An 11991-nucleotide genomic window follows, 5' to 3' on the forward strand; every position below is an offset into this window, starting at 1 on the left:
TAAGTATATACTAGTAATTAAAACGACACACGTTCGCATTATGGCTGAATTATGTTGCAGAGGTACTTTTGCAGGCATAATTTTATTTATTTATTTTAGTTGTTTAAAGCAAGAGCGAGTAAAATATAGATATATACTCATTCCGTCTCCGTCTCAAGGTAGTTAAATCTTTTCGAAAAAATGATAATAATAAATAGTTAAAGTGAAGTAAGAGTAACCTAAGAAAGAGAATAACGTAGACAATAGTCTTATCTGCATTATTCTCGATCTTACTTTATCCTCTTTCCATTTTAATTATTTATGGGGTACCATTTTTCAAAATGGGTGAAAAAAACCGCCCCAACTACCTTGGGACGGAGGGAGTATGTTGTTTGTATATTTATTTTTATTCTTGTAGTGTAAATATTGCTTTATTTATATATATTTAGGTTAATATGAAATAAATTAAGACTTATGCATCACATACGTGTTACCCTAGTTTCCGGATTAATATTCATCTCCATTCTTATGTTGATATTGGCAAATACTAATTGAACAAATGCATGTTTTATAAGTGTATACTAAATTAAAATTAACAAACAATATTATATTACCTCGTTTTTTGGCATATTATTTGTTAAACATAGCGTGTACAGTTTAAAATTGTATTGTATTCGTATACTATATATAAAAATATCGCAAGTGCATACGAATTGGAATTTAACTTAAGTAAAAGCACTTGTATATAATTTATATAGCGGCACGCCCTTTATAATTTACGAATAGTGAAAACCCAAAATCTGCACCATTTTTTATCCACGCCTTGAAATGTAAATTTTTGATAAATTGACTCCAAAAGTCTCACGTTTAAATTTATATATTACTATACTTTAACGAATAGTGAAAACCCAAAATCTCTCCCATTCTTTATTCACGCCATTTCTATTGAAATGTAATTTTTTAATAAATTGACTCCAAAGTCTCACGTTTAATTTAACTAAATTAGCATATCTAGGTGATGTGTAATTTTCGAGTTCAATTATTAATAGTAAAGTTCACACAAGTTTAATAAATTGACTCTAATATTACAACCTATCTGCAAGAATACAGAGTCGACTGTAGTAATTCGAGTGTCGAACCACAGGGAGGCGTAGGTTACTTAATTTGAGATAGACAAAATAAAGTTGGATAAAGAAAGGATAAAACAAACAAAGATAAATAAAATACAAAACTAGAAAATAGGATAAGAAGAAATCATTGCTCCTATGTGTCTTGGGCATACGAATTGGGATACTTCGATGGATTACTACGATCAAGACTATGCTTAAGAGGATTAAGTTTGTTTTACGCTCCCTATCCGCTGAACACTTCAAGGGAATTGTATACCTAGGATAAGCTGAACACGTCTCCAAGGTTTTACTCACTAACCTATCACCCCTGCTAGGTCGCGCCGTAAGCTTTAGATTAGCTTCTATAATTGTCAAACACGATAATTAGCTCATTTTAACTTAATGCCCACGCGGAAGCGCAGCAGACACTAAACCAAATTTATAGATGAAAACTATCGATCCTCTCGAGATTATCTCCCTGAACAAGTATCAAATCTCGAGTTCCCTGCATATGAGTACGACCAAAATCTATGTTAAAGAGGCAATAGAATAATGGTTACAAAATTCTACCTATCTAGACGTCTCAAGATTAGTAGAATAATTAAACAATTCATAAACAAGAATCACACATAAATTAAACCATAATAATCATCAAAGTATCCAACAATTCACCCTACAACATATTTGGAGCAACGAAGGAAATCTAACCAAACATACTAGAATTAATTACACCAAAAGAACCGTGAACCGTGAACTCCGTGGTGTTCTCCAACTCTAGATGATGGACAATCTCCCGAGTGAAGATATGGATCAGTCCTCTTCTCTCCTCCTTCTTCCTTCTCCTCCTTTCTGTCCCCCCCAGTCGTTCCTCTGGAAAAAACGTCCTTTTTCCTTGTCAAAAACTCCCTTTTTCTCAAGCCTCCAACCGTCAACTTCTATCTAAAACCAACTCCAAAACTGCTGTCCCAACTTCCATCTCTCTTCTTTTCTAACTAAACACGTCACTTCCACTCCAATTCTCACCAATTTGTTTTCTCCCAAACTTAATCTCAATTTAAATGAATGCAATTCCGCTCCAGATCCGTCCCCTTTCTCTTAATTTTCTGCTCAAATAACGTCTGCCCCCTTAGTAATTCATTTCCCCTCTCTTTTCTTCTTCAAACAAAACTGCTCCAGTAACTGCCAATTTGCAATTAGATTTCACAAACGCCCGACCGGGCGTTTTGCAGATAAGAATTGCCCGACCGAGCGATAAATCTGATCTCTGCATGTTTGCTAATTTTCACCCGGCCGGGTGGAATTTTAACTCCACAAAGTCACCCGGCCGGGTGCCTCATTCTGTGAGCTTCCTGACACAATTCTGGACTCTTCATGCTTTACACATTTCACCTGGCTTTCACCACCTAAACTCCGATGAATACACATTAATGAGTTATATTTTACATAAAAAGGTGTAGTCTAAAGGGGAAAATATAGAAAATATGCTTCGCATCACTAGGGAATATATTAAGTATAGGATGTAATTAAATGCTTTTTATTCGATTGAAAATTATCAAGCTGCAAAAAGTTAAGTGTGAATAGCTATTACATTTTATCTTTATGAGAAAATACAGAGAGGGTAATTTTGATGGGATATTAGTACAAAATAATGGAGAAAACAAATGCAGAATTTAGTGCACAAGACAAGTGGGCAAAGAGAAAAAGGATATATGAATATTGAAAAAAATCTGTAATAACAAGGATGGAAAACGCTATGAAGAAAAGTCGGAAGGGGAGTAACAAAGAAAGGTAACGTCATCTCGAATATCAATTGAGAAACAGAGAAAGAAACAAAAATAGATGGGAAGAAACGAGCAATGGTAGATATATAAGAGCACAGAGGAAAAATGGAAAGACAAAACGAACAACGCTGTTACAATAAATCAATATTCAAATTTCAAAATATAATCCGGCATCAAATAAAATATTCCCTCCATCTCAAGTTAGTTGAGTCGTATTTTTTTTTGTCCTACGATAGTTGAGTGATTTTCTTTTTTGGCAAAAGCTCTATCTTCCCTTTTACTTACTCTCTTTATTTCTCTTATTTATTTTCTCTATTACTTTATTTTCTCATCTTTAACTTTTAACACTTTAATTCTTAGTTCTTGTGCCCAAAATAAATGTTTTAAATATCGTTCGACCGAGAGAGTACAAACATATTGCTATACATGAATCTGAAATACAAGAATATAATACTTAGTATTTTTTTTAAGTCGACGACATCATACTACACATAACACATGTCCATATAATACTAGAGTAGTAATATGAGACAAATACCTCTTAAGTACATAATTAGAGAACAAATTTCAGTCACAAGATCAAAAATCAAGGGCTAAGATTACTTTTAGAATTCTAGTATTATATTCAGGTTTTGATTCACTATATGAATAATTTAGTTCACTCGGGGGTATATTGGTCATTTTGCTGAATTAAAACGAGGTAGGTCTTCTCTTTCCCTCATTTGAACAATTCACTTCCGTCTGTCTCTTCTCTAAATTTCCTTATCTCTCCGTCGAATACATAGGATTCCGCCACTGTGACCTCCATTTTTCGTCATGTTTCCTCCATTCCAGCTGCCATTTCCTCCATTCCTCGTCGTCGCATAGTTAGGGCTCATCACCGTGCTTTCCTCCATCAATTTTCGGCGTTGTGTCCTCCATTCCTCGTCCTGCTTTCTTCATTCCAGCGCCGTTTCCTCCGACCAATGGCTTCAAACTGGGAAAGCGGAGAGCGACAGAGGACAAAAAGGCGATGATTGCGTCGCTCAGCTGCTCCATCTGGCTGAGGGAAAATGAAGCTGGAGATGCGGAATTTTGTTGCTAGAACATGATTTACATTGGAGAAGAAGAAAACGGCGTGCAAATGTTGCAATTCAAGGAATTTGTGTGAGATATCAAGTAAAACGTGCTTAGAGTGATGTATTACATGGTTACAGTGAAGTGTCTGTGATGCATGCTTATAGTGGTATGTTTTTTCATCACAATGAAGTAAAAACATACTTACAGTTAAGTATTTCATGGTTAGAGTGAAGTGTCTGCGATGCATGCTTATAGTGATCTGTTTTTTCATCTCAGTGAAGTAAAAACATGCTTAGAGTGATGTATTTCATGGTTAGAGTGAAGTGTTTGTGATGCATTTTATTAGGGATCTGTTTTTTCATCTCAGTGAAGTAAAAACATGCTTTGAGTGAAGTATTATGATGCATGATGGTGCCTTTATTGATGTTTGATATTTCAGTGGAAAAAACATTGGCAGCAATGAAAGCTCAGCTTATACCCATCAGCAAACTCAAAGGTTTCATGCAATAATTTCAGTCTTATGATTCTATAATGTATATGAAAAGAAAGAATCTTTTATATGAATATTGTTTGTAGTGAATTGTTTTGGTTGTATATTTAATTCTATTATTAATCCTTTTTTTAATTTGTATAAATGGTAGGACAATCTGTTAATCTTTCGGAGGCCGCTGATATACTTAAAGAAAGACGAAGAGACAGATCTAGAGCAGCGAAAGCAGATGCTAAGTTGAGGATCGAAACCTTGGCATTTGAAGGCGAAGATGATACCACATTGATATAGTTCATAACATGTTTCATTTAGTCCACTATAAACCCTATTCGGTTCATTTAAATTCAATAGTCAATTCATAACTAACATTAATATTCTGTTTAGAATTTGTATCTCTTTAGTTCATAACTATGTAGTTTCAAATGATTTTTACTAGTATAGCTAATTTTTTTTAATGAAATACTTGTTATTTATCTTACAATATATGGTTCACGAATGAACTAATATAAAACAGTGAGCTAAAATATGTACGAAGTGAATTCATTCGCACTTATAGTGAACCTAAAAATAAGTTTGCAATGAAATAAGTATGTAGAGCGAAAAAAATAAGTTTTCAACGAAACAAAACTCATTTACAGTGATCTAAAACATTTAGAAAGTGAACGAAACACATGTAAGTAGTAAACTAGCAAGGAACAAATTCGCACTTGAGCTGACCATAAAAACAAATTTGCAATGAAATAAACTCCCTAACACAGAACGAACGGTGTCTCGTATTGTTAAGGACCTTCTCAATAGCAACTTGCATCCCCAAATCTTGAGTCTTCTCTACATTATTCTCTCTCTTACTTGATCATTTCTCCACTCTAACTATTTATTATCATTTTTATAAAACGAGTGCAGAAAAGTCAAAGTGACACCTAATGTGGAACGGATAGAGTATAAACTTCACTATAAGGCAAGTTCACCACTATGAGGTATATGCTCATTCTTACTTCACTATATGGTATATAAACTTCACTAAATGGCATGTTTACTTCACTATATGATATATAAAATTCACTATATGACATGTGTACTTATGGTATGCTTCACATTATGATTCATTGTAAGCATTATATACATCACTATAAGCATAGTATAATTCCTTGTAAATGTAATATACTTCACTATAAACAAAAACTAGTTCACTATAAACAAAAACTAGTTCATCACTATATGCACAATATACATAACTATATTCTCAATATACTTCACTGAATTAAAAAATTAGTACACTATAAGGCATGCATAATATACTTCATTGTCAAAATAAATAGATCAATATATGCTCAATATACATCACTGAAAGCATATACTAGTTCACTATAGGCACAATTCACTTACTTCACTGTAAGCATATACTAGTTCACTATATACTCAATTATTTCACTGTAAGCATATAATTGTACATTATATGCACAATATACTTCACTGTTAGCATATACTAGTTCACTACATGCACAATATACATCACAATATTCACTTCACTATAAGAAATGCTCCATCTGTTCCACGGTAGTTGAGTCATTTCATTTTCTGCCATCGTTTTGAAAAAATAATGATAAATAGTTAAAGTGGAGAAAAAATAAAGTAAGACTTTAACTATTTATTACCATTTTTCTAAAACGAGTGCAGAAAACGAAATGACTCAACTACCGCGGAACGGAGGGAGTATTCACTTCACTATAAGAAATGTTTACTTCGCTATAGAAATATTCCTTTCAAATGGTCTCAGTTTAAGCCATATACTTATGCACCATTTTACTTCACTATAAGTCTTATTTATTTCACTATAAGAAATATTCACTTTATAATGTCTCAGTATACGAGCTAACTGTCATACTTCACTATAAGAAATATTCACTTCATAATGTCTTAGTTACTGATATATGTCATACACTTAGGAAAAATTATAATTCACTATAACTTAGATTTACTTCACTATAAGAAATATTCACTTCATACAAAGATGAATCAGATTCGAATTAGGCTTCGTCTAGAATTGGTATCGAGTCCATTTGATCGATTGAAGACATGTGGTCCGTGTGAAATAGCAAATTTGCATATCGTGAAATTGACAGTTGACGATGGAGAAATCAGTTCTTGTGATGAAGAATCTGCAATTGATGATGGAGATTGTTGAGCATGAGCGCGATCTATGTAGATTGTATAATTGGCTAGGGAGATCACAACAAATTAACGTGAGTGATGGAGATCTCAACGCTAGCGATAAAAATCTATAGAATCTGCGTGAGTATGGTGAATTTGCAGATTGTGAAATCGATAATTGACGATGGATAAAATTAGTTCTTGAGACGAAGATTCTTCATTTGGCGATGGAGATTGCTGAGCATGAGTATATGCAATGGAGATTACAACAAATCAGTCCGGGAGTAAGAGGCGACGAGGGCACTGGTGATAGAGATATAGCTGGTGCCCGCAAGAGGAGGTGAGTCGTACTCCGCGAGAGACAGGCCGGAGGAAGGGGTCGCCAGAGGAGGGGGCCACAGATGGGGAGGCAACCGTGAGAGGTAGGCGGGCCGGAGGAGGGTGTCGCCGGAGAGGAGGTGCAAGCTGCTCCGCCACCTCCTTCGTGAGAGAAGGAGAGAGTGTGTTTGTGTGTGAGCGTGAATGGTGTGTGTATGTGAAAATATGAGAACAAAGTTGATTTCCTAAAATACCCCTATGAAATTTTTATTAACTAAAAATATTTACTAATTTTAGTCATTGGATTAAGATATTATGTGACTGAGATTTGTTTTCTAGTTATATATTTAAAATTAGTTAAACATTGATCATATCCCTATAATAGGTGTAGATTACAATTTTCAAAGATCATTCATGCACAGGCACACAGCACAGAAATTATTTAGGTCCATGTTCTAATAAAATATTCCACGCGAATCTATCTCTTATTAGTGATGTTATATCTCTTCAGTAAAGTATTAAGAGGTTTATTTGATTTGAATTTGAAACCTTTAAAATTGTGACAGTATTTAGTAAAAAATAAGATTGGGGTGGTGGCGCAGTTGGCTAGCGCGTAGGTCTCATAGCTTTAGAGAAATCCTGAGGTCGGAGTTCGAGCCTCTCTCACCCCAATAAAATTTTTAAATACAATATAGATTTACCACAACATCTCAGGATAATTAGATGTGCAGCAAAACATACAAAATATAATTTTTATAAACAATGGGAGAATTATAAGTCCTCAATAAGTGGGGATCAACTAGCCTAATAATTTGGCAAATTCTTATCACAAACCACAAACCCACAAAATGTAATAAAAGACCGTAAAAACAAGTAGAGATGGATGTGGCGTGAAATATGGAGGTGATCGACAAATACCCATCGACTCGTCCAAAAAAATTGTCACCCTTATATAATAGAAAGCATTAAAAGAATTTCAAAATTTTAAACAGAAAACTATCGAAACATGCCTTATGGCAGAGGCAAGATTTTCATTAGTGCATGTATCGTGCTTCTAGTTATGATGCATGAGGTTGGATGTCAGCGACCACACAGTTTTTGATGTTAAAAACTTTAATGCTGTTGCTGATGGCACCGAAGATAATGCAATGGTCATTTTTCCATCCTTGTACTATTACTCAATTTATACAGTAGTACTTATAAAAACAAAAAATATGTAGGCTATATATGCTTGGGAAATTAGTTTTTTATCAATTCATATACGTATACACACACAAAAGCTCTGATCTAACTAACAAGTAGGGGTATCAAATGTTTGATTTGCGCGACCGTGACAAATAATTGGAATGTTTGGTTGGGGTGTTGGACTGAGTGATAAGTCAGTCCTGCTGGTTTAAAGATGAGTTAAATCAAATGTTTGGCTTGTATGATTGGGACCGTGATAGGATAATTAGGTGTTTAGTTTGAGTGATAAGACCTAATTACTCGATTGAATAATTAATTCACTACCCCAAAATTGAGGGGAGTAGAGTATTTATCATCCTCCCATATACCTATGAATCTTGCCTATAAAAAATGAATGGCTTTAATTGATTGATAGGCTTTGATACGAGCACATGTCGGTCAGGTGCAGCGGCAAAGGTTTTGATTCCTCCAGGCAATTTCATGGCGTCAGAAGTTGTGTTTGCACCGCTACAAAACCCATCATTCTTGAAATCCAAGGCACTCTCCTCGCCAATACTCATCTCAGCTCCTATTCACAAGGTGCTTGGATCTCCATCGACAGAGTCGCCGGCCTCCTCCTCACTGGAAAATCCGTTTGGAAATACGGCACCGACAGCGACCTCCCTCTTCTCCCCGTCGTATTTTTTTCAATTTGGTCCGTTCCGTTCATAAAAATTAGGCATAAACAAACTACTAATCGTTATTTATTAATAACAGGGTAAAGTCAGTGGAAAATGCGAAGGTTGATGGTTTGAAAGTAGTAAACAGCATGGGTTTCCATTTAGAGGTTAAAACATAGATATAAGCAAAGTGGGTATACAGCCCCTTCACCCACGGAATCCACCTCACCAATTCTACAAATGTTAAGATAACTGACTCCGTCATCGGAACTGGAGACGACTGTGTTTCCATTGGCTAACCATGTGGCCCCAGTCACGGTCTCAGGTAACCCTAGCTTGTTACTATTTTATTAGCAGGATCGCACTCCACCAAACCTATCTTATAAGCATACAAAATTATTACTTAGCAAGTTAGCAATTCGAAAATTTTTAAAAATTGAGGACACCGAGAAAAATGCCCTTAGGTTGAGGGCACAATTGTCTACTACACCATAATCTTTTATTTTTCTAAGACGCTTTCGTTTGCATTCCTTAATTTTAGTTGAAATGCAAAGATTGAAAACATTTTTTAAAGTGTAGGTGATGTATTTGAAAACACACATTAACATCTTTATTAACTAAAAATGTCCTTATTTTTGTAATCTCGAATCTATTTTATTGAAATTAGTATGATAATTCAAAGGTGTTGAGTATCGGTGGCGCACACTCAAACTCCACATTAGTATGATATTGTCCGCTTTGGGCTGTACTCCCCAAAAAACCTCATACTAATGGAGTTGGGGTAGCCCTTATATATGCTTGCAACTCTTGTTCATTCGGGAATTGTTTGCCCTCACAAAAGGTAATAATCAAAACTTGTGATCATATGTTCCAAAACTCTAGCTATTTTTTGTGACGCTTTTCTTTTCTTTTCTTGTGTTGTAGCAATCAAGCGTGAGGCTGAGCGATATTCACTTCAGAGACATAAGCGGCACGTCGATTTCTCCAATATCAATAAATTTGAACTGCAGTTCGCGAGTCCCATGTGAAAAGGTTGAATTAGCTAATATTAATTTAACACCATTTGATTCAACTATTCAGCAACTAACTTCTGCATGTTCAAATGCACAAATCGTCACTCAGGCCAAATCATTCCTTCCATGCCAGACCGATGCTCTTGAATCTCATCTCCACACTCTTTACCTCGACGCTAATTTCATATTCGTTTAATTCTGATTATATGTAAATTGAAGAAAAAAGCACTGTGTACTATGTGCGTGCACTACTTGTTCTTGCCCCAAGTTTACATAGTTTCAGAAATAATTTGTAATCAGGGGCGGACACACTAGGAAAGAGGGTAGGGCTTAAGCCCTTACCCAATTTTTCATTTTTCTGTATTTCCTACTTCCATATTTTTCAAAATTCTGAAAAATGATGTTAAGCCCTTACCAAACAATGCTACTGAAGAACAAATTATCTTGGAATGAAGAATTGTAAGGGCTGAAAGCCTGAAATTAAAGAAGGAAAATGAAAGAATTTGCAGAAAAAATAGTAACAATGGCGTTGGCCCTGTGAGGAAGATGATGAGTACTTTTTTAAAAGGAATTAAATAATAGTATAAAAACAAGTCTGACTCCACATTTATATGTTTGACACGTTTTTCACTTAAAAAAAAAAGAGAATGCATCCTTCAGATTTATAAAAGCTCTATAAGGGCACACAATTTTTTTTCTTTCTTATTAATATAAGGATTTAAAATTAAAAGTCGACACACGTTTTTTGGATTTAAAAAAAAAGTAAAGAATGAGCATTTGGGCGTAATGAAGACTATCAAAATTAACTTGCAAAATTAAGTGGGAGATAAATGATAGGAGTAGTAGTTTAATCATGTATATTGAGAAGGATTTGTTTTCAACTATTAATAACGAACAAATCTTGTAACGTTTTCAATCAATGAAAACACGTAGAATTGAGTTATCATCACTTTAGATATTAAAACACAAATATGACATGTTCATTTTATAAGATATATCTTTTGGACTAATTCATATTAAATATATACGATTACTACTTTATGGTGGTTGTTATTACGGTTTTTACATTATACTCCTTCCGTCTTTTTTTTGAGATATCCTAACTAAGTTGAGTCATTTCCCCTTTTGACAAAAATCAAACATCTAATCACTCTTACTTTATTTCATCACCTATTTTACTTTCTTCTTTATCTTTTCTACTTTATTCCTCTCTCATCTATACCATTCGTTCCCAAAAGTTATGTCTCAACTTAGTTAGAACGGAGGGAGTATTATATTATATTTTATTATATTAAATAAATATAATATAATATAATATAATATAATATAATATAATATAATATAATATAATATAATATAATATAATACTCCCTTCGTTCCAACTAAGCTCAGAATGAAAAAAATATATAGTGGAGCTCTGCCCCTACAGTAAATTTTTTCTGCGTCCGCCCCTGTTTGTAATTGTGTGTTAAATTTGTAAAGGGGTTTGCCATAATGACTGGATTTATTCAAATTAAATTAGTCATATAGTTTCTCTAAAAGAACTCGCGCGTATAAAATTGTGACTCGATAATATATATGATAGAATTGTGACTCGCGCATATAAAAATTAATATCATAAAAAAGTGTGTATATCGGTGTATGTTTCTGGTAATGGCAAATTTTGCCGAAACATTCATCAAGTTTGATCAATTTTTTTATCCATAATTCAACATAAATGAGTAAATGTTAAAATTTTAATTTGAGATATAGTTCAGATTTAAATATTTATATTGTTATCTCAAGTAAATTGATTTCATTCATAAATATTTACATTTAAAATTTATCATTTTATTGTAATAAATAATAATTAAGATTATGTAACTAAGATCATCGGTAACCTGGGACAGAGGTGAGAGGTGGGCACCGGGTTGGGTATGGCAGGCGAGTGCTGGGAGACCGGGCTTGGGCCCAAATATTGGGTCAAAAACCCGACTAATTAAACAAAAATGGATGCCCATTTACCTTGTTAACCAATTTGGGCAGTTTCTGACAACATTGCAGAAGGTTACATCTTTTGACTAAGCGGACCCCACTACATCACGTGATACTTACCCGCCAAATATTTTCTTCCCGCTTTTGCTATTCAACGGTCAAATTATGGGGCCCCGATAAACCTAACGGTAGGATTAAATATATTAACGCCACTATTTTCTTTTTCGTAATAATACAATTATACTTATTCCAAATTTAGGTGGGGTTGTGGTC

At 34.2% G+C, this 11991-nt stretch overlaps 1 long non-coding RNA gene across 2 annotated transcripts; it reads left to right on the plus strand.

The window, feature by feature from the left end:
• Nucleotides 1-8415: 8415 nt before the first annotated feature.
• Nucleotides 8416-10163, plus strand: LOC121799184. Of its 2 annotated transcripts, XR_006050164.1 has the most exons (4): nt 8416-9056; nt 9414-9572; nt 9656-9763; nt 9854-10163. It is a non-coding gene; the product is annotated as an uncharacterized LOC121799184 (long non-coding RNA). The 2 variants fall into 2 exon arrangements; XR_006050163.1 differs by having other exon boundaries at nt 8416-9572.
• The last annotated feature ends 1828 nt before the right edge of the window (nt 10164-11991 follow it).

The sequence above is a fragment of the Salvia splendens genome, chromosome 4, assembly GCF_004379255.2.
Source record: "Salvia splendens isolate huo1 chromosome 4, SspV2, whole genome shotgun sequence".
Taxonomy (NCBI): Eukaryota; Viridiplantae; Streptophyta; class Magnoliopsida; order Lamiales; family Lamiaceae; genus Salvia; species Salvia splendens.